This window comes from Enhydra lutris, unplaced genomic scaffold (genome assembly GCF_002288905.1).
Source record: "Enhydra lutris kenyoni isolate GAN:26980312 unplaced genomic scaffold, ASM228890v2 scaffoldscaffold24, whole genome shotgun sequence".
NCBI lineage: Eukaryota > Metazoa > Chordata > Mammalia > Carnivora > Mustelidae > Enhydra > Enhydra lutris.
In genome coordinates, this window is record NW_019154108.1 from 16,863,134 (window position 1) to 16,891,117 (window position 27,984).

Genomic DNA, 27,984 nt, shown 5'->3' on the forward strand with positions numbered 1-27,984 from the left:
CCCGATGTGGGGCTCGATCCCAGGACCCTGGGATCATGACCTGAGCCGAAGGCAGAGGCTTTAACCCACTGAGCCACCCAGGCGCCCCGAGTCTTTCTTATAATTTAAATAACATAAAATTACTCATTTAAAGTATACAATTTAGATGTTTTTAGTGTATTCAGAATACTGCAAGTATCACCACAGTCTTAAGTTTAGAACATTTTCATTACTGTGGTTGTCTTTTGCATTTCTCTAGTGGCTAATGGTGTTGAGTGTCTTCACTTGCCATCTCTGTTTCCTAGTCTTTTGTCCATTTTTTATTTGTATTGTCCGTATTCTTCCTGTTGAGTGTTGAAAGTTCCTTATGTATTCTGGATATAAGTCTTTTGTTGATTATGTGTACTGCAAATATTTTCTTCCAGTCTGTAGCTTGTCTTTTCATTCTTTTATTTTTTATTTTATTTTTTAAAAAGATTTTATTTATTTATTTGTGTGTGTGTGTGAGAGAGAGCTTAAGCAGAGGTAGGAGCAGAGGGAGAAAAAGAAGACGACTCTCTTCTGAGCAGGGAGGCTGATGCGGGGCTCAGTCCCAGGACTCTGGAATGATGACTGGAGCTGAAGGCAGACACTTAACTGACTGAGCCACCCAGATGCCCCATCTTTTCATTTTTTAACAGTGTCCTTTGTACAGCAAAAGTTTTTAATTTTGATGAAGTCCCATTTTTCAGTTTTATCATTTTGGTGTCAGCCCTGAGATCTCTGTGCCTAACCTCTGGTCACAAAGATTTTCTCCTTTATTCTCTTCTAAAAGTTTTACAGTTTTATATTTAGTCTTGTCATCTCATTTGAGTAATTTTTATGGAAGGTGTGAGGTTTAGGCCAGTTCATTTTCTTACATATGGTTGTTCACTTGTTCTAATATGATTTGCTGGGAAGACTCGCCTTTCTCTTTTGAATTGCGTTTGCATCTTTGTCGAAAATTAATTTGCCAAATTTTGTGGGGTCTGTTTCTGGACTATGTTCTTTTTCATTGTTCTCTGTTTCTGTCCATCCTTATGCCAGTACTGTAATATGAACATTTTCTTGGTTGTGTCTTAAAAATTAATTACTGTGATTTCTCTGTCTTGTTCTTCTTCAGAAATTTAATGATTTTCCCAGTTCTTTTGCCTTTCAATATGAATTTTAGACTCAGTTTATCTATATATATAAAAAATCCTCCTGGCGTAGTGATTGGAAGTATGTTAAATCTGTGAATCAGTTTAGGAAGAGTTGACTTCTTTACTGTTTAGTCTTTAGTCCATGACCTGTGGTAAGTCTCTCCATTTAGGTCTTCTTTTACATATTTCACCAGTGGTTTATAGTTTTCAAGGTACAGATCCTATATATATTTTGTTATATTTTTACCTGATTGTCTCCTTTTGTTAGAGCTATTGTAAATGGTGTTGGGTTTTTTTTGTTTTTTTTTTTCCTTAAGATTTATTTATTTATCTTACATAGAGCGAGAGTGAGTGCATGAGAGGGAGAAGGGAAGAGAGAGAATCTCAAGCAGAGTCCTGGTTAAGCGTGGAGCCTGGCATGGGGCTCAGTCTCATGACCCTGAGATCATGGTCCTAGCTGAAAACAAGAGTCCAACACTCAACCTGTTAAGCCACCCACATGCCCCTGGTGTTGGTTTTTAAATTTAATTTGCCAGTTGTTCATTGCTGGTATATAAAAATATGATTGATTTTTTTTTTTTTTTAATGTGTTGACCTTGTGTCCTGTCACTAAAAACTCAGTTGAGTTTTAGGGGTTCTTCATAGATTGCTTGGGATTGTCTTTGTAAACAGTTATATTATCTGAGAATAGGGGCAGTTTTATGGCTTCCTTTCTAATCTGTATGCCTTTTTTTTCTTTTTGTTAAATTATTGCACTGACCAACACTTCCAGTAAGATGTTATATAGGTGTGTTGAGAGTAGCTATCTTTTTGTCTTATTCCCATCTTAGTCTTCACTGTTAAGTGTATTGTTAGCTGATATTTTGCCCCCAGAAATGCCTTTTTATCAGATTGTGGAAATTTCCTTTTCTTTAGTTTGCTAAATGTTTTTACTGTTGAAGTACATGGAGTTTTATCAGATGCTTTTTCTGCATCAAATGATATGATCACATGGTTTACTTTTATACTGTTAATAGGGTGGATGACATGGCTTGATTTTCAAAGATTGAACTATTTTTGCATTCCTGGGATCTACCCCACTTAGTCGTGGTGTATTATTGTTTCTGTATATTGCTGGATTAAATTATCTAATAGATTGTTGAGGATTTTAAAAATTTATATCCCAGAATGATATTAGTGTGTAGTTACTTCACCTGTGCCGTCTTCGTCTAGTTTTGGTATCAGGTTAACATCATTATCCTAAAATGAATTGGGAAGTATTCTCTTCTGTTTTTTGGAAGAGATCTGATAGTTTGGTATTCTTCATTAAACATTTTGTAGAATCCACCATTGAGACCATCTGGGTCTAGGGGTTTTGTTTTTGGAAGAGAATTGTTTATGTGATTATCCAATTTCTTTAGCAGTTATAGACTCCTTAGGTTATCTATTTCATCTGGTGTGAATTTTGGCATTTTGTGGTTTTGCAGGAATTGGTCCATTTCATCTAAGATGTTGAATTTATGTGCATAGACTTGTTTGTACTATTTATTATTATCTTTTTAATGCCTGGGGTCTGTAGTTATATCCCCTATTTCATATTAAATGTTGGTAATTTGTGTCTTCTTTTTTCTCTGTTTTGCCTGGCTTTTTTTAAAGCCAATTTTTTTTTTTTTTAAAGATCTTATTTATTCATTCAACAGAGAGAGATCACAAGTAGGCAGAGAGGCAGGCAGAGAAAGAGGAGGAAGCAGGCTCCCCACCAAGGAGAGAATCTGATGCGGGGCTCGATTCCCCAGGACCCTGGGATCATGACTTGAGCTGAAGGCAGAGGCTTTAACCCTCTGAGCCACCCAGGCGCCCCTTAAAGCCAATTTTTTAAAGATTTTATTTATTTATTTGACAGACAGAGATCACAAGTAGGTAGAGAGGCAGGCGGGGCAGGGGGCAAAGCAGAGAGCCCAATGCGCGGCTCAATCCCAGGACCCTGAGATCATGACCTGAGCCGAAGGCAGAGGCTTAACCCACTGAGCCACCCAGGTGCCCCTTAAGTCAATTTTTTTTTATTTATAAAGAGCTAGCTTTTGATTTCACTGATTATTGAGTTTTTTGTTTTCAATTTGAGCGATTTTCTGTTGTTTTCTTTTTTCCTTTGTTTTGTTTGCATTTAATTTTTTTTTTTCTTTTTTTTTTTTTTTTTTTAGTTTCTTAATGTGGAAGTTTAGCTTATTGATTTGAGACCTTTCTTCTTTTCCCATATAAACATTTTATACCATAAGTTTCCCTCTAGACACTCCTTTGCTGTATTTCTCAAATTTTGATATGTTGTATTTTCATTTTTCTTCAGTTCAAAATATTTTTATTTCCATTGATTCCTTTACACCTGTGGGTTATCTAGAAGTGAGCTTAATTTCCATGTGTTTGGAGATTTTGTTGCTATCTTTTTATTATTAATTTCTAATTCTTTTATGGTTTAGAGGAATGTACTTTATATAATTACAGTTTTTCTAAATTTGCTAAAGCTTATTTTATGACACAGGATAGGGTCTATCTTGGTGAATGTTCCGTGTGTACATTTTGAAAAGAATAAAATGATGTTCTTGGGTGGAGTGTTCATAAATGCCAGATCCAGTTGGTTGATGCTTTTGTTCAGTTCCTGTATGTTCTTGTTAATTTTCTATCTGCTCATTTTACAGATTACTGAAGGAGATGAATTGAAGCCATCAGCTATAATTATGGATTTGTCTATTTCTCCTTTTAGTTTTGTAAATTTTGGCTTCATGTATTTTGAAACTCTTATTATTAGGTACATACACATTTAGGAATTTGTGAATTCATGATGAATTGGCTTGTTTCATTATGTGATGAATTTCATACGTGGTAATTTTCGTGGGTCTGAAGTCTACTTTGATGTTAATATAGCCACTTAATCTTCCTTTTAATTAGTGTTTGCATGGTATGTATTTTTTCTATCCTTTTACTTTAAAACTATTTATATCGTTATGTTTAAGGTGAGTTTCTTATAGACACAGAATACAGTTGGATAATTTTTTAAAAGTCACTGTAACAATCTGTCTTTTAATTGGTGTTTTAGATAGACCATTTATATTTAATGTGATCATTGTTACGTTTGGAATTAGATCTATCTCTTTATTATTTGATTTTTATTTTTTTAAAAATTTTTTAAAAAGATTTTATTTATTTATTTGACAGAGATCACAAGTAGGCAGAGAAGCAGAGAGAGAGGAGGAAGCAGGCTCCCCGCTGAGCAGAGATCCTGATGGGGGGCTCGATTCCTGGACCCTGGGATCATGACCTGAGCCAAAGGCAGAGGCTTTAACCCACTGAGCCACCCAGGCACCCTATTATTTGATTTTCAAATTTTTCTCCATGTTTTTAATCCCTTTTTCTCTTTTGAGGAGGGAAGTTGTTTGAATATATTTAGAATTCTGTTTTAATTACCTTTATTTTTTTAACCATTTCTATTTCTGTAGTTTTGGTGTTTAAAAATGGTTGCTCTAGAGATTACAATATATATACTTTACCTTTCACAATTTACTTTAAGTCAGTATTTTACAATTTTATTTGGAGTGTAGAAACCTTATCACCAAATAGGTCTCTTTTTCTTTTTCCCTTTATGCTGTAGTTGTTGTATATATTATATCAGCATACATTAAAAACCCTTTTAGAAAAGGTTACGATTTTTTTTTTGACTGTCAAACATTTTAAAGAACTCAGCAGGAGAATACTTCATTACATGTACCTAAATATTGATCATTCCTGTTGCTTTTTCTTCATTGCTGAGGTTCTTGGTTTTTATTGGCATTATTTCTCTTACATCTGAAAAAATTTCCTTTAGCAATTTTTAAAAGATTATTTATTTATTTATTTGACAGAGAGAGACACACAGAGAGGGAGGGAACACAAGCAGGGGGAATGGGAGAGGGAGAAGCAGGCCTCCTGCTGAGCAGGGGGCCAGATGTGGGCCTTGATCCCAGGACGCTGGAATCATGACCTGAGCTGAAGGCAGATGCTTTTTTTTTTTTTTAAGAAGAGTAGTATACTGGCAACAAATTCTCTTGGATTTTCTTCCATTTGTCTTTGTTTCACCTTCATTTCTGAAGAATATATTCACTGGGCTATGTATTCTGGGTCAACCGTTCTTTTATTGGTGTTCTTGAAAAATACTATTTCATCACCATGATTGGCCTCCTTGATTTCTGATAAGAAATCCAGTTATTAAAATTGTTGTTCTATATTAACTAATGAGTTGTTTTTCTCTGGTTACTTTCAAGAGTTTATTTTTAGTTTTCGTTTTTTGTAATTTGATTATGGTATGTTTGGGCATGTATTTCTTTAGATCTCATTTGAGGTTAAAAGAAAATAGTTTGTTCAGAGCACTTCTGACATTAAATGGGTGGGTTTTCCACACTGAGCAATTCCCTGATTCTCTGCAGATACCAACTGGTTTTCTACAATTTAATGCACTTCTGATGCTACTTAGAGTTAGCACAAAACCCATAGGTTAAGGTCTTAATCTTATAAGACAATAGCAAATACAGATGCCAATAGCAAGTAGTAGGTCCCCAGATTACCTATTCTTCTGTCTGACTTGGCTACAAATTAGGGTCCCACAACCTCCTCCTCAGGTTCAGTAATATGCTATAACAGCTCACAAAACTTAGGAAAATACTGTATTTTCCTAAGTTGTTCATTGTTCCAGATGAACAATGAACAGCCAGATGAAGAGGTACAAAGAGCAAGGTCTGGAAGCATCCCAAGCACGGGAGCTTCTGTTACCATGGAGTTGGAGTGCACTACCTTCCTGGCTTATGGATGTGGTCACCAACCTGAAGCTCTTGGAACCCCTTCATTTGGGATTTTTACGGAGGTTCCTTTATGAAAGCATGGTTGATTAAATCATTGGCCACTCCCCAGCCTCTCCCCTCCATGGAGATCAAAGGTAGGAAGTGCTTTCATCCTTTTTCCTATTTTATTTTACTCTGTGGTTCAGATTGGAGAATTTCTTTTGATCTATCTTTAGGTGTATTGACTTTTCCTCTGTCATCTAAATTTTTTTGTTGGACTCCTTCAGCGAATTTTTATTTCCATTGCTGTTTTTCACTTCTAAACTTTTGATTTGGTTCTTCTTTTTATCTTTTATTTGTTTGTTTGCTGGAGCTTTCTGTCTTTCCCTTCCTCTCAAGAATATTTGCCCTTATTCGATGAAGCATTTTTATCATAGTTTTTGTAACATAATTCCAACATCTGCGTTATTGTGGAAGTTGGTGTCTGCTGTCTTTTCTACACGTGTTGAGATTTTCCTGGGTATCTGTATGCCAGGGAATTTTGGATTATGTCTTGGACATTTTGAATATTATGTTATGAGATCTAAGGTCTTGCTTATATCCTGTGTAGGGTGGTTTTTTTTTTTTTTAATTCTGTTTATTTTTTGTTTTGTTTTTGAAGATTTGCTTTAAAGAAGACTGATTTGTTCAGTTTGACGCAAGTATGAACTTCATCTTCTGTGGTTTGTGATTTTTTTACATTAGTGCCTTTTTCAAAGCCTTTGTTTTGCTTCTCAGATATGTCCTGTGTGTATTGTCAACCAGTGGCAGCCTGGGATCTGTACACTTCTCAAAGTCTGTGGTAAGATGTTTAGGCTCATTTTTCACATATGCAGCTTGCAGGTGATCTCAGGAGTTCATAAATAACTTTATGGACTTACTTTCCCAAGGTCTTTTCTCTGTGCATTGTCCTTGGTACTTTCTAGTTCTTTGGAGTTCCACTTTTTGGTCCTCTGGTCAGATAACTAAGTCTTTATTTATCCCATGTTGCTGAGCAATTCCTCTGATTTTGCCAGTGTCTGAGGCCAAGCACTGGAAGGGCAGAAAGAGAAATGGGTCCTTCCCTCTTTTAGTATTTTAGTTTCTGCAGGTCCCTATTGTCACCGCCTCCACTACCAAGGAATTTCTTGGGTTGTGGGGTGCAAAAAAATGGATAAAAGAAAAGAAAAGCAGGGATTCCCTCTACTGAATGTTAAGAGATCACTTTTCTTTTCCTCAAGTCAGATTTACAAGATAACTGGTACTCTGTCTACTTGGGTGCTCACTTTTGTGTTTCGGGACTGCATTGAGTCCAGGCCAATGGATATCAAAAAGGAAAAATAATCGCTATCCCTGTGACTGCTTTGCTTGTACTTCAGATTCTCATCTTTGTTCCCAAACTATTTGCTCTTACTTACTTTTCAGAGCCCTCAAATAACTGCTGCATGCATTATATTTAGGTTTTATAGATGAATTCAGTGGGAGAGAAAGATGGCATGTGCTTACTACATCTTACTCAAAACTGAAACCTTGATTGCTTGTTTTTTTTTTAAATGGGTCATTTTTAAAAACTCCTCTTCCTCTCTAAACAAACAAACAAACAAACAAAAAAGCCAGATTCTTTAATACATTTCCTTGGGTAATCTTCATAAACCTCTGAATGGGGAGTTTTTTGGGGTGTTTGGTACAGGAATCACTTAAAAATTTGTTGCTTTGTTAAATAAAATGCCTATCTAACTGGTTTTAAATTACATTTATTTTATGTAGCATGATCAAAATCACCTTCATGATTTTTACAGTTCACTTTTCAAATTGAAATCTACTACTTGTATTGTTTTTATTATAAGTTGTCTTTTGTTCTTAATTATGAGTAATCATTATATTGTTATTTAATATTTGCAACAGCTGTGTCTTTACTCACAACCTCTTTAGTGGACTCTAATTTCATTGCCTGAATCCAAAACTTAGAAATTGGTATACTTTTTTTTTTTCTTTTTAAGTTTCCTGGTCATCATAACAATTCAGCCTCAGTGGGTTATTGTAGCTGCCTATAAACAACTTTTATCTTAGTTTTTATCTTCCCTGGCTATCAGAATAGGCACTGTTTTCAGAAGATGTTAAAAGTATGGGATAAAAATGTACTTATTTTTCAAAGCTCTTATTCATTCACTTGGGAATGAATTGTTTATTTGTACTTTTTAGCCCATAGAAATTCACAGATCAATCTGTAATTTGTAATTTGTCTTGTTAGATTTTTAGTGTTCTTAACCTTAGGGATTATTTGTTGTTTCTTTAGTATTTACTGTCATTCAATACACAGTGAATAAATTATCTGAAATTTGGATAGTGAAGTTTTTTTTTTTTTATAAGCTAAAAGGGAAGGGTTTGTCACTAGTTACATATGAGGCATTGCAGAAATGTTATTTTGACTTTAATTGAAATCTGCAAGGCAGAAACAATGAGATAATATAGATAAATATAAGGAGTAAACACATATACACAGAAAAATAGAGATTTTTTAGTCATAAGAGATAAGAAGGCTGGCCAGTTCCTCAGTTGTGATGGCTTTCCACTTCACAGAAAGCATACCTCTATTAAGATTTCTGTGAGTAGGTCCCTAGCTTTCCAACCAAAACTCTATGTCCATGTAGTTGACTCTCCCTTATTAAAATGATTACAGTGTCTGTTCTCTGAAATCAGAAGGACAAGAAAAATAGGTATACAGGGCCGCCTGGTTGGCTCAGTCGGTTAAGCGTCTACCTTCAGCTCAAGTCATGATCTCAGGGTCCTGGGATTGAGCCCTGCATGGGGCTGCCTGCTCAGCACGAGTCTTCTCCTCCCTCTCTATCTGCCCCTCCCCCTTTGCTCCTGCGCTCTCACTTTCTCTTTTAAATAAATAAATAAATAAATAAAATCTTTTTAAAAAAAGGGAAAAAAACTGGTATACACTCAAGTATTTACAAAGAAAAACATCCTTATATGACTTTTAATATTAAATTTTGGTATAAATTATATCTTTGATAACCTGGTATGATCCAGCACAGATTTAGAGTCTATTATACCTCAGCTTGAATCACAGTGTTAACATTTACCAACTGTGTGACCCTAAATAAATCACTGCTAACTTTTAGTTCCCTTGTTTGTGAAACATTTATATAGTATCCAGCCAATGGTGTCCTGGAGCTGGCTTGTAGCCCCCCATAAGAGCTGATTGTTAGAATTTAGGTATCTTATGAGCTGTTAAACACAGCCTTCATTAAAAATTAAATTACACAAAATTTATAATTAAATTATGTTAAAAGCAAATGCAGTAGGGGCACCTGAGGGCTTGACTCTTGGTTTCACCTCAGGTCATGATCTCAGGTTTGTGAGATGGAGCTCCACATGGGCCTCCACTTTTAGTGTGGAGTCTGCTTAAGACTTTTTCCTCCTCCTTCCTCCCCCTCTGCGCCTTCCCCTGCTCATGCACTTTCTCTCTCTAAAATAAAGAAATAAAATCTTTAAAAAAAAATTAAAAGGTGAAGACAATAAATGCTGAAAACTCATCACTTCCTAGTTACTTTGCTACATTGTACATTATATATGTCTATTATAGCTGTGTGGTGAAATATCATATAACAATGTGCTATTGCGTATCTCTTCCCAGCTCTGTGTTCAGTGTTTTTTCAACTGTAGCTTGAAATGTGTCATGATTTATTCATACCACAGAAATTGGTAAATAGCACTAACCAGAGCTTGATTTATTGTTTTGTTGGATGTCTAGATTTAAGAAAGTGATGGAAAAATTAGCAGTAAAGCAGATTAAACTTAAAAGTTTGTTGTGTCTGGGGGGACCTGGATGTCACTTAAGCCTCTGACTCTTGGTTTTAGCTCAGGTTGTGATCTCAGCGTCATGGGATCAAGCCCCACCTCAGGCTTCCTGTTTAGGGTGGAGTCTGCTTGGGATTCTCTATCCCTCTCCCCCATCTCTCCTTACATGCACTCATGTGTGTCACGTTCTCTTTCCCTCTCTCTCTTGCTCTCAAATATTTTTTTAAAAAAGTTTTTTGTATCCATTGCCTGTTCTTGTTAATAACACAAAAATTGAGGAAATATTCTAAACTATAGGCTTACTTCTTTTTTTTTTTTTTTTTTTTTTTGGCTTACTTCATTTTATTGCATTTTACCTTACTGAGCTTCACAGATACTGCATTGTTTACAGATTGAAGGTTTGCAGCAATCCTGCATTAAGCGAGTTTACTGGCACTATTTTTTTCAACCCCATTCACTCACTTTATATCTTTGTGTCACATTTTGATTCTTGAGATATTTGAAACATTTTCATTATTATTATTTGAATTGCTTCAATTTCATGATAAAACTTTATTGGATGAGGAGTTACTTCCTATGGATGAGCAAAGACAGTGGTTTCTTTAGATGGAATCTACTCCTGGTGAAGATGCTGTGAAGAATGTTGAAATGAGGGGCGCCTGGGTGGCTCAGTGGTTAAAGCCTTTGCCTTCGGCTCAGGTCATGATCTCAGGGTCCTGGGATCGAGTCCCGCGTCGGGCTCTCTGCTCAGCAGGGAGCCTGCCTCCTCCTCCTGTCTCTCTCTCTGCCTACCTCTCTGCCTACTTGTGATCTGTCTGTCAAATAAATTAAAAAAAAAAAAAGAATGTTGAAATGACAACATTTTGAATATTATATAAACATAGTTGATAAAACAGTGGCAGGGTTTGGGAGCATTGACTCCCAATTTTTAAAGACGTTCTCCTGCAGGTAAAATCCTATCATATGGCGTCATGTGCTACAGAGAAATCATTTGTGAAAGGAAGAGTCAGTCAGTACGGCAAACTGCCATACTGCCGTTCTTATTTTAAGAATTGCCTGAGCTGTTGGGCAGTGGTAGTTGGGCGGCCAGTCGGGGGGGTTGGGGCAGTCTCCCACTGCTTCCTGGCTGCAACCATGGCTGACAAGACCCCCAGGAAGGCCAGCCACTCAGTGCTTGTTGGGCACACCCATGGCCTCACCACATCTGTGTCTCTCACAGTGGCCACCATCACCTCCCAACCTGGGCATAGCAGTGGCTCTAAGAAACTAGTGATCAAGAATTCTGAGAGAGGCCTAAATTGCCTGATAACTAATGTTCAGGATACCTAGCAGAAGCTTCTTGCGGCAGAAAAAGCCATACAAGTGGTATCTCCATCAGATAGAACTTGGAAAAACTACTAAGCTGTTGAAAATCTATTCTCACAAAGTTTCCTCAACACTCTACAAACAGCTGTGCCAGGTCTGTGAAGATCATGTCCAAGCATAGATCGTTCAGTTTAGAGAAGACTCACCAGACAGTGTTTTAGTTTTAAAGAAGATTAGCACATGCTGGCAAGATCATTGCAGACAAATGATCATCAGCAGAAATATTGTCCTCTTTTTTGCTTTGTACTTATGTACTTCAGAATTCCACGCTTCCTTCTGTCTGGAATATAGGATTGGAACTTTTAAGAAACCATATCATTAGTAATAAAATGGCTCAGAGTAAAAGTATTGGTGGAATTCTGCTATTAACAAGAAAGAAGCAGCAAAGCAGTGGCTAGAAGTTTATGAAAAGTCTGCTGAGTATGCTTTCTGACCTTAAGGTATATAAAGATTCATTTGACCTGAAATTTTTGGAAGAAATGAATTGTTTATATGCCGCAGAAGGCCAGAATATCCTAACCATGTAAGTTAGTGTTTAGAGGAAGAAGGAGATTGAGTAATCACATATTTAGACCACAGCACACAGAAACCACTGATTGCTTACACGGAGAAACAGCTACTCAGAGAACATTGAACAGCAGTTCTGTAGAAAGGGCTAGACCACCTCCTTGATGAGACCAGAGTGCCAACCTCACTCAGATATACCAGCCATTCAGCTGTGTGAAGCATGGGCAGCAGTGTCTGCTGCAGCATTGGAGTGACTACATCAAGACTTTTGGGACAACAATTGTTATCAGTCCTGAAAAAGACAGAACTATGGTACAGGACCTGCTAGATTTTAAGGATCATGTGGACCATGTGATAGAAGTGTGCTTTTCGAGGAACGAGAAGTTCATCGCCTTGATGAAGGAATCCTTTGAAACATGTATCAACGAAAAGCCAAATAAACCCTCAGAACTGATAGCAAAGCACGTTGATTCAAAATCAGGAGCAAGTAATAAGCAACAGATGAAGAGCTGGAGAGGATTCTTGACAAAGTAATGATAATATTCAGGTTCATTCATAGTAAAGATTTCTTTGTAGCCTTTTATAAAAAAGATTTAACAAAATGATTCCTCATTGGGAAAAGTGCCTCAGTAGATGGTGAAGAATCTGTCAAGTTTAGTCGTCAAAACTAGAGCATGAATGTGGTGCTGCTTTCACTAGCAAGCTGGAAGGCATGTTCAAGGACATGGAACTCTCCAAGGATATCATGATTCTTTTCAAGCAGTATATGCAAAATCAGAGTGACCCAGGCTCTATAGATCTAACAGTGAATAGAATTATGATGGCATACTGACCAACATACACACCTATGGAAGTGCATTTAACTCTAGAAATGGTTAAATTTCAGAAAGTATTTAAGACATTTTATCTCAGAAATTAGCAATTAGTTCAGAAAGCACAGTGGTAGAAATCTTCAGTGGCAAACTACATTGGGGAATGCTGTTTTAAAAGCAAATTTAAGGAAGGAAAGAAGTTCCAGGTGTCCATCTTCTGGATACTGGTGCTTCTCATATTCAGTGAAGGGGGTAGGTTTAGCTTTGAAGAAATCAAAAGGGCCATGAGAATAGAGGACAGTGAGCTGCAAAGAACATTACAGTCCCTGGCGTGTGGCAAAGCACGAGTTCTGGTTAAAGTCCCCAAAGGAAGGAAATGGAAGATGGGGACACATTCATGTTCAGTAGGGAATTCAAATACAAGTTGCTTTGAATAGCCAGATTGGGACGAAGGAAACCATTGAAGAATAAGTCAATATCATTGATAGGGTTTCAGGAAAGACAGTATCAGATTGACTGTACTGTTGTCAGAATAATGAAGATGAGAAAGACTCTTCATCATAATCTTCTAGTTTCTGAATTGTATAATCAGTGAAATTTCCAGGAAAGCCTAGAGATTTAAAAAAGAATTGAATTTCTTATAGACAGACTATATGGAGAGAGATGATCACCACTACATGGCCTGACTTGGCCAGCTGCTTTCTCTCATCAAGACACTAGAATGTATCTTCAGAGCAGTGAAGCATTTCTGTCCTATTTCCAAGACTTCTGAGATTGAGCCAGCAGAAAGACTTTTGGATTAGAAAGAAAAGATGGTTCTTGGATCACCCTTCACAAGCTTAAGGGTTTGCAAACGGGCATATGTATCTTTCCCTCCAGTTCTCCCTCTTAACTGTTTCGCTGCTTAAATTGCTTTTGTTGCTTTGTGCAGAATGACTTTGAGATTGGACAAGAAGATATTGGTTAAAAGAGGTTCCTTTTTAAGATATTTCTCTTGTGGCAGAAAGCTGGAAGTTTGGTTTGGTGTCTGTGTGTGCTCATGAATGCATAGTTAAAAAGACCCTCTGTGCTGCGTTCATGGGCTACAGAGATGACTGGTGTACTCCTGAAGGAGTACCCTGCTCTCTTAGTTTTGGGACACTTAGTTTAGAAACAAGAGTCCTTTGTTGGCAGACATTGGGAAGAAACAATGTCAAAAGCTGGGTAATCAATTACCCAACATAAATATTGGCATCTGTTTGTTTCCTTTATGTTCCATACATTTTAAACTATGATGACTGACGTTTTGGAGCAATGTTTCTCAATGAGACCTCTGGTGTGTTGAGACAACACTGGATCAGGTCTTCTTGCTGTGGTGAACCCATGAGCATCTTTGTTCTACTTCCGCTGAGTTGTTTCGTGGGTTTTCCGTTTAGGAGTTTGGAAGATAGTGTGTTTGTGTTTACACGTTTCTGAGACTGAGTCTAGCAGGCCCCCTGTTTTTTGCACTGGGGTAACTGCGTTTGATTCTTTTCATTGCGTTGTTTGTACGATTGCTTTAGTAAAGTTTGTTTTAAGAGTTATGCCGCTCTTCTTTGTGCTATAACCACTGTAAAAAGTGTTATAAGAGACTTAAAGCCTTGATACTGTGAAGTAAAAGTTATTTTATTAAAAGTGTAAAAGGATTTTGTTGGCACTAGTTTCATGTTTTGTGTATATATAGGTGCCATAACTGTAACAAAAATACTTTTCTAGTAGCATTTAAGAGTAATTACACAATAGTATACTCCATTTTGATTCAAAGGTACCAAAGGAATTTTTATCATGGTATAAAAGTTTAAAGCAATATTTTCTGGAATATACCAAGTTTATATAATTGGGTTTTATGCTAAATTATTAAAAAGTTTCTCCCTTTTAGAAACTTGCATGTTTAAAATATGACATTTTATGGGTTTCCTTGTGAAAATCCTCACAATTTAAGTAGTCATTATTTCTATATTTGTAAATTTTCATTTGTGAGTTCTATAGTATGTGGTCTATAAAAGACCAAACAGATTTTTATTTTTTAAATTTTATGTTCATTGTCTTTAGAGATTGTTAATATTGTAATTTAATGTAAAATACTCTGAACAAAATTAGTTTAATTGGCCTTAAAAAAAATAAAAGAATTGCCTGAGCCACCCCAACCTCCAGCAACTACAATCCTGATCAGTCAGCAGCCATCAACACTGAAGTAAGATCTTCCACCAGCAAAAAGATACAACTTGCTGAAAGCTCATTTTTTAGATATAAAGTATTTTAATTAAGGTATGTACATTAATTTTTTTAAAGGCATAATGCTATCGCACATTTAAATAGACTACAGTATAGTATAAACCTAATTATATGCACTGGGGAACCAAAACATTCATTTGACTTGCTTGTTTGCAATATTAATTTTATTGGCAGTAGTCTGGAACCAAACCCTCCAAGGTGTACACGTATTATCTAATTCAGCAAAGAGGTTGCTTATATCATTGATGAATAAGTGAGGTTATGACATATATCATTGTTTCACTTTCCTTTTATTATTTAATGTAAATGAAAATATCAAATAACAGTAAGATTGGCATTATATTCATTTATCCATTGCAGTCCTAAGTTGGCTTCTCAAGAGTTTGGCAAAATCAGTAGAGCATTGTGTGAGAATTAGTTGGCTCTAAGAAATTCACAATAAAGAGTATTGTATATTTTATTATAATTTCAAAATTGTGTCCTACAGCCTTCAAAATTTATAACAAACACACATTTCATACATACACCCCTGAGGGCTGATTGTTAAACATTTATCAGCACACCACTGTGTCTGGCACAGAACTAGCATTCATTAAATGCTGCTTTCTCTTCTCCTTTACTCCCCTTTGGCCTTTTCAAATAGAATCAAAATATCTGCCATATTTTGTGTAATCAGGGTTGGTGATAAAAATAGCACAATAGCACTGACTTTAACTTCATGGCTATTATATTCTTTAGTATTATCATTTTCACCAGTATTAAAACATATCTTAGTTAGAAAGACAAATGAAGATTTGAGGGAGTATGGTTTTCTTTTGAATTCTGTTGCTCGGAGCTTTAGGTAAAACTACCAATACCCAATTATATTTCAAAGAGGGACATTAGAAGCATAAGGAATATAGTATGTATTGAATATCGAAAAGCAACTATGGATCATAGCACTTGTCAACATTTTCTTGAAAATGTTTTCCTACGAGTAATTTAAATTTTTGCTTTTATTTTAAAACTTTTTGTTCTTTATCTCCCTTCTGTCCTCCTTTTGCTTCAGTAAGGAAATGATATTATTTAAAAAAAAAAAAAAAATTAACACTGGTTACAGTCACAGACTGATTTTCTTTCACTCCAAAGGTGAATTATGGATTCTTTGACAACCTTATATTTTCTGTCATTATGATGATTTTTGTTCCCATTTTTAGTCTGGAATAACACATTTTTTAAAGCTCCTGTTTGACAGGTTCTTGGTTTTTTGTTCTTTTTTTCCTTACACATTAAGAGTATATTGTAGGGGTCATATAGTTACTCTTCTCACTTCCCCTCCCTTTGTCTATTTTAAATAAAAGAAAACCAGCTGTATTTCTGTAGTGCATAGCTGATTGCTTTCAAACCTCCCAAAGGAGACAAACTAATTGCTAAACATTGAGAAGATGAAATGTTGAGATACCTTTCTGTGTGGATTTAATAGTTACTAATCACAGAACAGTAAGCCTTTACACGTTTTAATCCTATTACTTCCAGAAGAATAACATAGAGTAATAGTGTTTCCTCCTCACATATGTTTGCAAATATATACAGGAAGGATTGAATTATGTTGGCATCTTTTTGAAAACTAAGTGACCATACGTATGTGGGTCTCTTTCTGAGCACTCTGTTCTATTCCACAGGGCTTATCATTCTGCCACTATAGCACTTGTCTTTATTACTATAGCTTCATAGTAAGTCTTGAAATCAGACAGTATACATGTTCCAGCTTTTTCCTTCATTTTCAGAATTGTTTGGCCATTCTAGGCTTATTGCTTTTTTAAATAAATTTTAAAATTTTGTTAAGTCTTGTAAAGAAAAAAAACCTGCTGGGATTTTGATTGTGATTGCTTTGAATTTGTAAATCATTTTGGTGAGAACTGACATATTAACAATGTTGAACTTATAATCCATGAACATGATGTATTTCTGCATTTATTTAAGTCTTGTTTACTTTGTCTTTGCAACGTTTTTAGTTTTCCCGGTAGTTTTAGTCCTCCACACTTTTTTACCTCTATGCTTTTATATACAGATCTTGCATATATTTTGCCCAGTCTATCCCTAAGTATTTCATATATTTTTTAAAGATTTTATTTATTTATTTGACAGAGATCACAAGTTGGCAGAGAGGCAGGCAGAGAAAGAGGAGGAAGCAGGCTCTTGAGCTCAATCTCAGGACGCTGGGATCATGACCTGAGCCAAAGGCAGAGGCTTTAACCCACTGAGCCACCCAGGCGCCCCAGTATTTCATATTTTTGATGTTATCATAGATGATACTATTTTTAACTTTTATTTTCTAATCATTTGTTGATAGAATATAGAAACACAGTGGAATTTCCTGGTTAAGTTCACTGTGCTTATAGATTTCTAAAGATATGGTACATACACTTTATGTTGTCTGTGAATAAAAACAGTATTAGTTTTTTTCATTTCTGATCCATGTGCCTCTGTTTTTTTTTTTTACAATTGTTAACCTGCAAGCTACAAGGCATTCCTTATTCATTTATGTATTTTTGTCTAATCATTAGTAACTTTTAAATTTGAGATCATAATTACCAATTTCTTGCTATTAGTAAATAGAGGAACTCTTTGGTATAGCTTTTTTAATAAGGCCAGTCATTCAAAACATGTCTTTCATATCAGTACTTAGTAAATAAAACTTGGAATGAAGGTATTAGAAAATGTAAGTTTCTGATTTTTTACAGAAAACTGAAGCTATTTCTTCGAAGCTTCTTTTAAGCTACATCTTTTATCTGCTACTATTTAAAAATTTAAGACATATTTTATATTATTAGATTTATTTTCTGAGCCAAGTAAGATTTACTTATAGAACAGCCAAATCTGCTGATAGCATTTTAAAATTTTGTGTGTTCTTACATAATATAGTTGTCAGGATGCATTACAGTTTTGTACATTTCCTGGAAATTAAAGGTAGGTCACTTTCAGAGGTAGAATAGTTTAAGTGAACTAATAGTTCACTTTGCAGTGTCAGACCCTCTTTCGTGTAAAATTGAAAGAGCAGATAGCAATAATCATTGAAATAAATCTCATCAGTATGTCTATAATTTTAAATGTATAAGGGATGTTGAGCTCATCTTTCCTATAGACTGTTGAAATTTGTTTCCATCAAGGAGGAAGGAGAAAGGAAGAGTTAATGTCTAAAGGGAATAAATGTCGTCCATAAGTCTGGGGATATGAGCTTGGACCCTTATAAATATCAAAAGCAATGTAATGATAGTATCATCTATGACACTTAGTAATGGAAAAAGAGGAAGGAGGTAGTATGAGAGAAAATAAGATTGAGGCTTCAAGTGAAAGTTGAATGTTTATTATATTAATAATTAACATTTACTTGCAGACTTGAATGCTAACCTTGGCTGGCAGAAGATGCAATGGGATAGGAAAGGAATTTAGGTTATAAAGAAGAACTGAAGAAATATGACAAAATAAAGGATAGTAATTAGCTTAGATGACTAAATTTTTGAAAGTATTATTCTCTCTCTTTTAAATTATATGGCTAAATTTCTTGGTTCTTTTGGTGTAGTTTCATCGTAGAAGTTAAAATGATATGGATATGGAAGTTTACCAAAAAACATTAGACAATAATGGTATGTCCCTATTCTTTATGTTTTCTGAGAGCTTTAGCAGTAGAAACTTTTTACCAAAAGGCATATGAAACTTACTGGATTTTCAACTTCAATATGGAATACTATTGAAATACTATTCCATACTATGGAAATATGATGAGAATACTATTACTATCATATTTCTTTGGAAATTTTTAGTAATTTCCTCATTGCTCTACCATACACCTTGGTTAAATAATTTGATTGTTGTGAAGAAGTTTGATTGACTATAATTTTAATTGAGGATTAACAGATCCTAGAGTCCAAACTCTTTCATAGACTGTGCCTCTGAAATGTCTTGATTGTGCAATAAAATTGAGCAGTCTGTTATATTTTTTTAAAAATACAGCAATTTCCAAATCATAGATCTCTGGCTTGTCACTAATTCTGATCACAAACATTATCAATGTACTTTTAAAGAATACTCAAAAATAAAAATGAAGGTAAGGTTACTGATAATGATTTTAGATGGACAGTGAACGGTAGAACTAAAAAATATTCTCCAATTTGATATTAAAACATTAAGCCTTAGAAACTGATACAAGTACCGTGTAGTAAAGAAGTATCAGGTATCTAAAAGTTCCTTTTAATGATGTAAAAACAAAAGCCCAAGATAGTTGTGTAGAAAAAGCATTGTGTTAGCAGTGGAATCTGAATTTGAATTCTGACTCTGCCACTTAGTTGACTTTTGGCAGATCACTTGGAGCCTGACTTTGCTCTGTAAAAATGGTAATTGGGATTCTGACATTTCAAGATTCATGTGTGCAAGCCCTAGCACAAGACTCTAGCATAATGTAGATACTCAACAAATAATAATTGCATCTCTTTAAAAAACAAAATAAAACAATTAGTACTTGATAAGGTAATCGTGTTTAAAAAGGCAGTACTGAAAATATTAGAACTGTCACTTCAGTTGCATTGCTAATAAATAATCTAAGAGGAAGAGCAATTTTCCTCTTTTTGGTAGTAATATCATTTGTATTGTTATCAATTTGACTTATGTCTATATTTTTCTAAAAAGATCTTATTTATTTATGTATTTGAGAAAGAGCACGAGCCAGGGTGAGGGGCAGAGGGAGAAGGGGAGCCTGATGTGGGTCTTAATCCCAGGAGTCTGGGATCATGACCTGAGCCAAAGGCAGACTGCATAACCGACCAAACCACCAGGCCCCCCTGACATATAGCTATATAATCAACCTACTGTATTTTGGCTGAGAGAAGGAAATGTCTTCCACTTCTAGTGTAGTCCTAGCACAGTGCTAAACATACATTCCTATATATGGTTAACAAATGGGTGAGTATGTATTTTAAGTTGCACTTTTATTTCTTCAACTGTCACAACTGTTGTTCTTACAGTTCTTCTACAGTATTGTTTCCTACCACTAAAACCCATCTGTCCTCAAACATGTCAAGCTTTTATTAGAGCCTTTGTATCTTCTATTCCTTTGTCCTCACATTTTTGCCAGGCTAGCTCCTTCCTTCTGGTTATTCAAGTCTCAATTCAAATGCCACCTCTTGACAGAGATGTTCTCTGACTACCCATTCTCAAGTCATTCTCTGTGCACTTGTTACGGTATCAGATTACCTGGTTTCATTTTCTTCATAGCCATTAAAGCAATCTGAGAGTACCTTAGTTTATTTAATTACTTGCTGATCATTCCTATAGAATATGAGTTCCATAAGAGGAGGGCCCTGGGCCCTAGTGTGTCTTATACTGTATAAATGGCTCCTTGTGGAAAAGTTAACATCATTTATTTTGATTAATAGTGTCTTTGCCTTTGTCCAAACTGTTTGTTTTATTTCTGCTAATTGACCCATATATGAGAGCTTATTTCTGTTCTCTCTAGTTTTTTTGTTTGGAATTTTCCACAGTATAATGTTTTATAAAAGGAAAATATAATAATATAACTCATTATTACAGAAAAGTGCTTAATGATATGGTACCCACGTTTGCCCTGTTTTCTTCTTTTTATATTTTAAAGTAACTTTGTAACAGTGGGCTCTTCTCCCTCAAAATTTTTCATGCCCCCTTTTTTGTTTTCTCTTCCTCTCCCCTCTCTCCATTACTCCCTTACCCCAATAATTTACTTCAAAAGCCAAATGCACAATATTAGAACCTGAATGGAATGAGGAGGGCACCTACGTGGTAGGGAGTGGGTCACTGCAACCATGGAATACTGGTAACACAGAGAGGATTGATCAAGTAAGTAAATATGTTGAAGGTGATAGGAGCTAGGTTTCTTTTAGGGAAGGAAATCACAGATATGGAGAAGGGTAAAACTAGAATGAACCCTATGGTGTTGGGCTTGCATTGGAGATACTACAATGAGCTCATGGTTTTCAGCATACATAGGTAGACGTAGTATGTGGGTATGTATATATATGTCATTAACTCTGTGTCCTAAGAGGGATTGGCAATCAGCACTGCAATAACAGTAAACACACTGAGTGTTCAGGTGTTAGTTTCTAGATGTAATTAGTCCCACTCTAACACATGTTTTGAAAACATGAGTCTGCTGCAATACAATTACTGGATTAGGGAAAAGGTAGAACACAGCGTGAATTTTGTGTGTATTTATATGTGGTTTCACCCTTAAGAAATACAAGGTGAACTCAGGTGAACCAAACTGTAGAAAGACATAAAATGCACACATGTGCACACCTTAACATTTAGCATTTACCTTATTTTACTGCTTATGTTATATGCCATACCCATCCACATTTGGTATAAACTTTCCCTGATTTGATATAGCTAGCCTTCTTCATAGCACAGTGATTCACAAACTTCAGCCCTTCACACAGCCATTTCCATAAGCAACCTTTAGATCTGTTTGAAGGTAAAGTGCCATGTTTACTGTGGCATTTGTGTATTTCCTAGCCATTTACCATATGTAAAAGTGTGTTGCTTTTTCTATTAGGTTCTTTTTTTAAAAGGCCTGATGAATGTTTTGAGTTTGTGCTCCAACCCCTTTAACCATAAGCCCTATGGTTTTTACGAAGTGACTTTATATAGTTGCAGTGATTTTAAGGAACATATATGTCACCCTATAGAATTGACTGAACCTTTCTTCACTAAACAAACCAGAATTCTTTGGAGAAGTGCCTGTTGCAGGACCTGGAAAGGTAGCATACAAGATGAGCCTGGAATACATTTTTGTGCCACAAAGTAAGGAAGTACTTGAAGAATGGTGGGGACACATCAAAAGGGATAGAGAAGCCTTGAGAGGTTTTGGCTTCCACTGGCCAAATCTAGGATATTTTAAGCATCAAAGTGAATAATGATGGTAACAAATGGAGATCTGTAAGTCTATACCCACATAAATTTTAAAATGAGTACATTTAATTCTGAGGAGGAATAGAATATTTGCATGGCTTCATACTATGTCTCCACAAAATACTTACTAATTACAAAAGGGAAAATGAAAATAAATGAGTAAATTAAAAACTTGATTGGGAATAGAATGTGGTCTCAAAGTACCTGCTTCACAAAATGCTTATTAATTACAAAGAGGGAAAAGAATTCATAATGGAGGGGCGTCTGGGTGGCTCAGTGGTTAAAAGCCTCTGCCTTCGGCTCGGGTCATGATCCCAGGGTCCTGGGATCGAGCCTCACATCGGGCTCTCTGCTCGGCAGGGAGCCTGCCTCCTCCTCCTCTCTCTCTCTGCCTGCCTCTCTGCCTACTTGTGATCTGTCTGTCAAATAAATAAAAATCTTTAAAAAAAAAAAAAAAGAATTCATAATGGAGAAGTGGCCACTTTAATGGTACTATCTTAATCAAATAATGAGTTAACATTACCATTAATTGGACAAGTCAAAAATCATGTGCCATTTGGTCAAATGCAGTAAGAACACAGCATCACTTCTGTGAGATTCCTGCCAAAGATGCATAACTTGAATTTAATCATGAGGAATTTTCGGATAAACCCAACTTGAGGGACAGTTTATAAAATAATTGCCTGTTATCTTCTAAAGTATAAAGGTCATAAAGTTTAGGAAAGAACTAAGGATTCAGGAAAGATAGAAGACTCTAAGAAGACATGACCGCTAAATGTGACAGGTAATACTGGACTGAATCTTTTTAGTATAAAGCATACTACTGTAACTTTTGGAGAAACTTGAATGGGGTCTGAAGATTAAATGGTGTATGTATCAGTATTTATTTTCTGGGTTTTTGTTGTTGTTGTTGCATTGTAATTATGGAGGAAATGACATTGTTTACAAGACAGGTTGTTTTATAGAAATATACTCTAAATTATTTGAGGGTGATATCAGTTTGCAACTTTTAGATGTTTTAGGAAAATAAAAGATTTATTTTTACTTACCTGGTTTTTCTCTAATGTGTCATTTTTCCATATTGACAGTCAATTCTCTGACTTCAGGTGGGTGTCCAGTAATTTAGTTATATTCTGATATCACTTACCTAGAATTAGCCATCAGATCACATAAGCTTAGGTGCTAACTGCAAGTAGAGTCCTCAGGCACCCATACTTCTGCCTGTCCAATTGAAATTCTGGTGATTCCCATGACCCACTTCCTCTCCAAGTTCAGTAATTCAATAGAATGACTTGCAGAATTCAGGAAAGTGCTCTACTTAATATACTGGTTTATTATGAAGGATATACTCTGGACCAGCGAAATAAAAGAAATGCATAGAGCAAGATATTGAGGGGTGGGGTGGTTGATGCAGAGCTTCCATGTCCTCTCTAGGCACACACATTAATATATTCACCAACCCAGAAACTGTCTAAACCCAATTGCCTAGGGGTTTTTATGGAGGCTTCATTATATAGGTTTAATTGAGTAAAATACTGGCCATTAAAAAAAAATAATAAAATAAAATAAGGTAAAATAAAATACTGACCGTAGGTGATTGAACTTAGACTCTAGCCCCTTTCTCCTCACTGAAGGTTGGGAGTGGGGCTGAAAATTCTAACCCTCGAATCACTGACTTGGTTATTCTGGTGACCAACCCTCATCTTGAAGTTATCTAGGGGGCCTACCTTTCATCACCTCATTAGCATAAACTCAGCTAAGACCTGCTGGGGCTTATTTTTGAATAACAAAAGACACTTGGCTCACACAGGAAATAACAACAGTTTTTTGAGCTCCTTCTGGGAACCAGGGAAGACTACATGTTTATTTTTAATTATACCATACTACTAGCACCTATCTGTCACTTGAGATTGTTTCAAAAGAGAAAGTTTTTATTATTTATTTATTTATTTATTTATGATTTGATTTACTTATTTGAGAGGGAGAGAGAGAGAATGAGGAGGTGCACAGGGAGAGAAAAAGAGAGAAGCACACTCCCTGCTGAGTAGGAAGCCCCACTTGGGGCTAGATCCTAGGACCTAGAGATCACTGAGCCACTCAGGTGCCCCGAGAAAGTTTTTTTTTTAAATAAAGGTATTCTGTCTCCCAAAATTTAAAAATGAAATCAGCAAAATCTAGGCAAAAAAGGGAATTCCCACGTTCCTGTTCACAAATGAGCTTACTATTAAGATTGGAAACTAAGATATAAACATCTGGATAAATAACATTGATTTAAAAAAAGGATTTGAGCATAATACTCAAAAGAGTTGGGCTAAGGGAGTAAATGAATAGCTGCTGAATTATTATCTATAATTATATAACCTGTATTGCTAAGCTTTTTAGGAGATTGAGTACCCAATCAGTAAAAAGATTTCTTGCGTACAGGTACCTTTAAGAAACCATTTATTTATTCCTGCTAATATGAATACTATCTTCATTACAAAGTATACAAAAACAAGAATTTTAAGATAAAGATGAGAGGCAGGCAGAAGAGGGAGAAAGAATCCTAAGGAGGCTCCATGTCCAGCATGGAGGTTGATATGGGGCTCAATCTCACAATCCTGAGATTGTGACCTGAGCTGAAATCAAGAGTCAGAGTCTTAATCGACCAAGCCACCCAGGTGCCCCTTCAGTATATTTTAAAATAATTTATTTTATGTTAATTATTCTAAACGAGTTTTTTTTAAAAAAAAGATTTTATTTATTTATTTGACAGAGAGATCACAAGTAGGCAGAGAGGCAGGCAGAGAGAGAGGAGGAAGCAGGCTCCCTGCTGAGCAGAGAGCCCGATGTGGGGCTCAATCCCAGGACCCTGGGATCATGACCTGAGCTGAAGGCAGAGGCTTTAACCCACTGAGCCACCCAGGTGCCCTCCCTTTTTAAGTATGTTAATTATTAACACTATCGTGAAATTATAAAAATAATGCAATTTATTAACAAGTTTGATGTCCTTCTTTCAAGGGAAAATCCATGGATTAGAGGGGTACAGTGGCTCACAAGCAGTGGAGCACTCTTCTTAAGGGATTTTGGATAAGAGCAGACTTTGTAGAGCCTTAGAAGGGGCAACTCTGAAACAGGGTGTGATTGGCTAGAAGATTGAGGATTTCCTGATAAAGCTACCAGGTCTTCTTTTCTAGGGCAATGTAAGTTACCTAAAACTGAGTTGGAGGATGGTTTTGGTTTATGTTAGATTTCACTGATAGGTGTTTCCCGTAAGTGCCGGCTGACTTAGGTTTAGATTGGTGATGTGGGCAGGGCTACTGGATCGGCCTCCCTTTTGGGTCCCAGCATATTAAATAACTTTATCAGTACAAAACCATTTTTTAAAAATCAGAACAATGTGATAGAATAGGCTTAATTTTTTCAATTGATATTTAATGCACAGACCATACAGTTCACCTATTTAAAGTATATAATTCAGTGCTTTTTAGTATCTTCATGGAGTTATATAGCCAGCACCACAGTCAACTTTGGAACATTTTCATTACCACCCCCCGCTCCCCCCGCCATTTCTGTACCCATTAGCAGTTACTCTTTTCTCCTCTTTATGTCCTGCGGTTGTAGACAACCACTAATCTGCTATCCATCTCTATGGATTTACCTATTCTGGATGTTTAAAACTATAAATGCAGTCATATAATATGTGGTCTTTTGTGACTAGCTTCTTTCACTTAACAAAATGTTTTCATAGTTCATTCATGTTGTAACAGGTATCAGTTTTCATTCCTTTTAATTGCCAGATGATATTCTATTATATGAATATCCATATTTTATTTAGCTGTGTATCAGCTGATGAACATTTGGGTCACTACCACCTTTTGGCCATTATAAATAATGCTGATACAAACATTTACGTACAAGTTTTTATGTACCCTTATGTTTACTGTTCTCTTGGGTATAGCTAGATGTGAATTCTGGGTCACATGGTAACCATATTTAATCAACTGTACTAATTTACTTTCCCATCAGCCATGCATGAGGGTTCCACTTTCTCTATCCTTGCCACTTATTATTTTTAGATTATAGCCATCATAGCAGTATGAAATAGTATGCCATTGTGGTCTTAATTTGCATCTTCCATCTTCTGAACCTCTTTTCATATACTTATTAGTCATTTATATCTTTTTTAAAGGATGATTTATTTATTTGAGAGAGAGAGAATGTGAGCCAGCAGGGGTGGGGGGCTGCTGGAAGGGACAGAGGAAGAGGGAGAGAAAGAATCTCAAGCAGATTCCCTGCTGAGAGGGAAGCCTGATGAAGCCTGATGCTGGGCTGAGTCTTAGCACCCTAAGATCATGACCACAGCTGAAATAAAGAGTAAGGATGCTTAACTGACTGAGCCACCCAGGCACCCCACCATTTATATCTTTTGGGAGGTAATGTCTATGAGATCCTTTGCCAGTTTTAAATTTGGTTGCCTTTTTATTATTATTTTTAAAGATTTTATTTATTTTTGCAAGAGAGAGAAAGAGAAAGAGAACAGGAGCTGAGGGGGAGGGGCAAGGGAGAAGCAGGTCCCCCACTGGGCAGGGAGCCCTATGTGGGACTCAATTATGACCTGAGCTGAAGGCAGATGCCACCCAGGCACCCCTGGTTGTCTTTTTATTATTAAGATTTAGAGTTCTTTATGTATTCTGAATACAGATCCCTTGTCAGTTATAGAATTTGCAAATATTTTCTCCTATTTTGTGGTTGTCTTTTCTTTTTCTTTCTTTCTTTCTTTTTTTTTTTGATGTTGTCCTTTGAATCACAAAAGTTTTAATTTTAATGAAGTCTAATTTATCTATTTTTTCCTTTCATTGTTTGTGCTTTCAGTGTCATATTTAAGAGGACTCTGCCCAATCCATGGTCACAAAGATTTTTGTTTCTTTCTAAGAGCAGTGTACTATTATCTATGACACTTAGTAGTGGAATGGAACACTGGCAAAAAAAGAAGGTCCTTAGTCCATTTTGAGTTAAATTTTGTATATGATATAAGATAGAACTCCCACACCATTCTTTTGCATGTGGATAATCAGTTGTCCCTTCACCATTTGTTTAAAAGACTTCTTTTCCTCATTGAATTGTCTTGGCACCTTTATTGAAAATCAGTTAGCCATTAATGTAAGGCTTTCAGTTATATTCCATTGCATCTGTATGTGTATTGTTATTCAGTATTCTGTATCTTTAATTATTGTAGTTTAGTAATAAGTTTCGAAATCAGGAGTGTAAGTTCTTCAACTTTACTCTTCTTTTTCAGGATTGTTTTAGATATTCTATGTTCCTTGTATTTCTGTAAGAATTTTAGGATCAGCTTGTCTATTTTGGTAAGGAAACTGGCTGGGATTTTGATAAGGATTATTTTGAATCTGCAGATCAATTTGGGAAGTATTTCCATACAATATTAAGTCTTGATCCGTGAACACAGGATGTCTTCCCATTTATTTAGATAGTCTTTTAATTTCTTTCAAGCAATGTTTTATAGTTTATAGAGTATAAGTTTTACACTTCTTTTGTTAAATTTATTCCTAAGTATTTTATTCTTACGGATGCTTTTGTTAGTGGAATTGACTTATTAATTTCATTTGAAATATTCTTAGTTTTTAATATCGATATTGAAAGTTCTTTTCCTAAGTTGAGCTTGTTTTGATGTTTTGTTTTTCTGGTCATCATATTTGGAAAAGATACCTCACAAAGAAAAGTAGATCCAGATGCAAGTAGTTGTAAGTCTATAAAATTGTTTACCAATTTTTTAGTGTGCAGACAGGAGCGTTTATGTGTGTGTTTTTCAGGAATAACAATTTAAAAAAATCAAATCTCATTTCCAAATGTTGTTTTTCAAAAAGCTGTCTGCATTATTGCAAACCACTTTTGAAAAGCACATGCTTTCTTACTGATTGTTGAAATGTTACCCTTACTTTAGAAGGACAGATTGAATTTTTTTTTTGTTTTTATATTTGAGTATGTGTTATACTACTGACAGTCACTTGTTACAGAAAAGGTCAGCAAATATGGAACTTCTTTCTGGTTTTAAGCTCAACAGCTTTTTAATTAAAAGTACTGTGACATGAGATAACCAACCCACTTTTGTGTTCAACAGATGATTTTTTTTTAAGGTTTATTTATTTTAGAACGAGAGAAAGAGGGCATGAGCAGGGGGAGAGGATGAGGGAGAGAAAGAATCTTAAGTAGGCTCCAAGCCCGAAGCACCCAGGGTTCGATCCCATGACTCTGAGATCATGACATGAGCTGAATCAAGAGACACTTAACCGACTGAGCCACCCAGGTGCCTCTACAAATGATTTTTATTGTTAGCCTATCTTATTACAAACTACTATAAGGATTTCATTATATTTTTTC

General features: G+C 35.7%; 1 protein-coding gene and 1 pseudogene across 2 annotated transcripts in view; both read left to right on the top strand.

Moving 5' to 3' along the window:
* LOC111150808 (xenotropic and polytropic retrovirus receptor 1) overlaps positions 1-27,984 on the top strand; it is a 241,263-nt gene that overhangs the window by 88,407 nt on the left and 124,872 nt on the right. The window lies entirely within an intron of this gene.
* Positions 10,886-13,102, top strand: LOC111150807 (annotated as a pseudogene).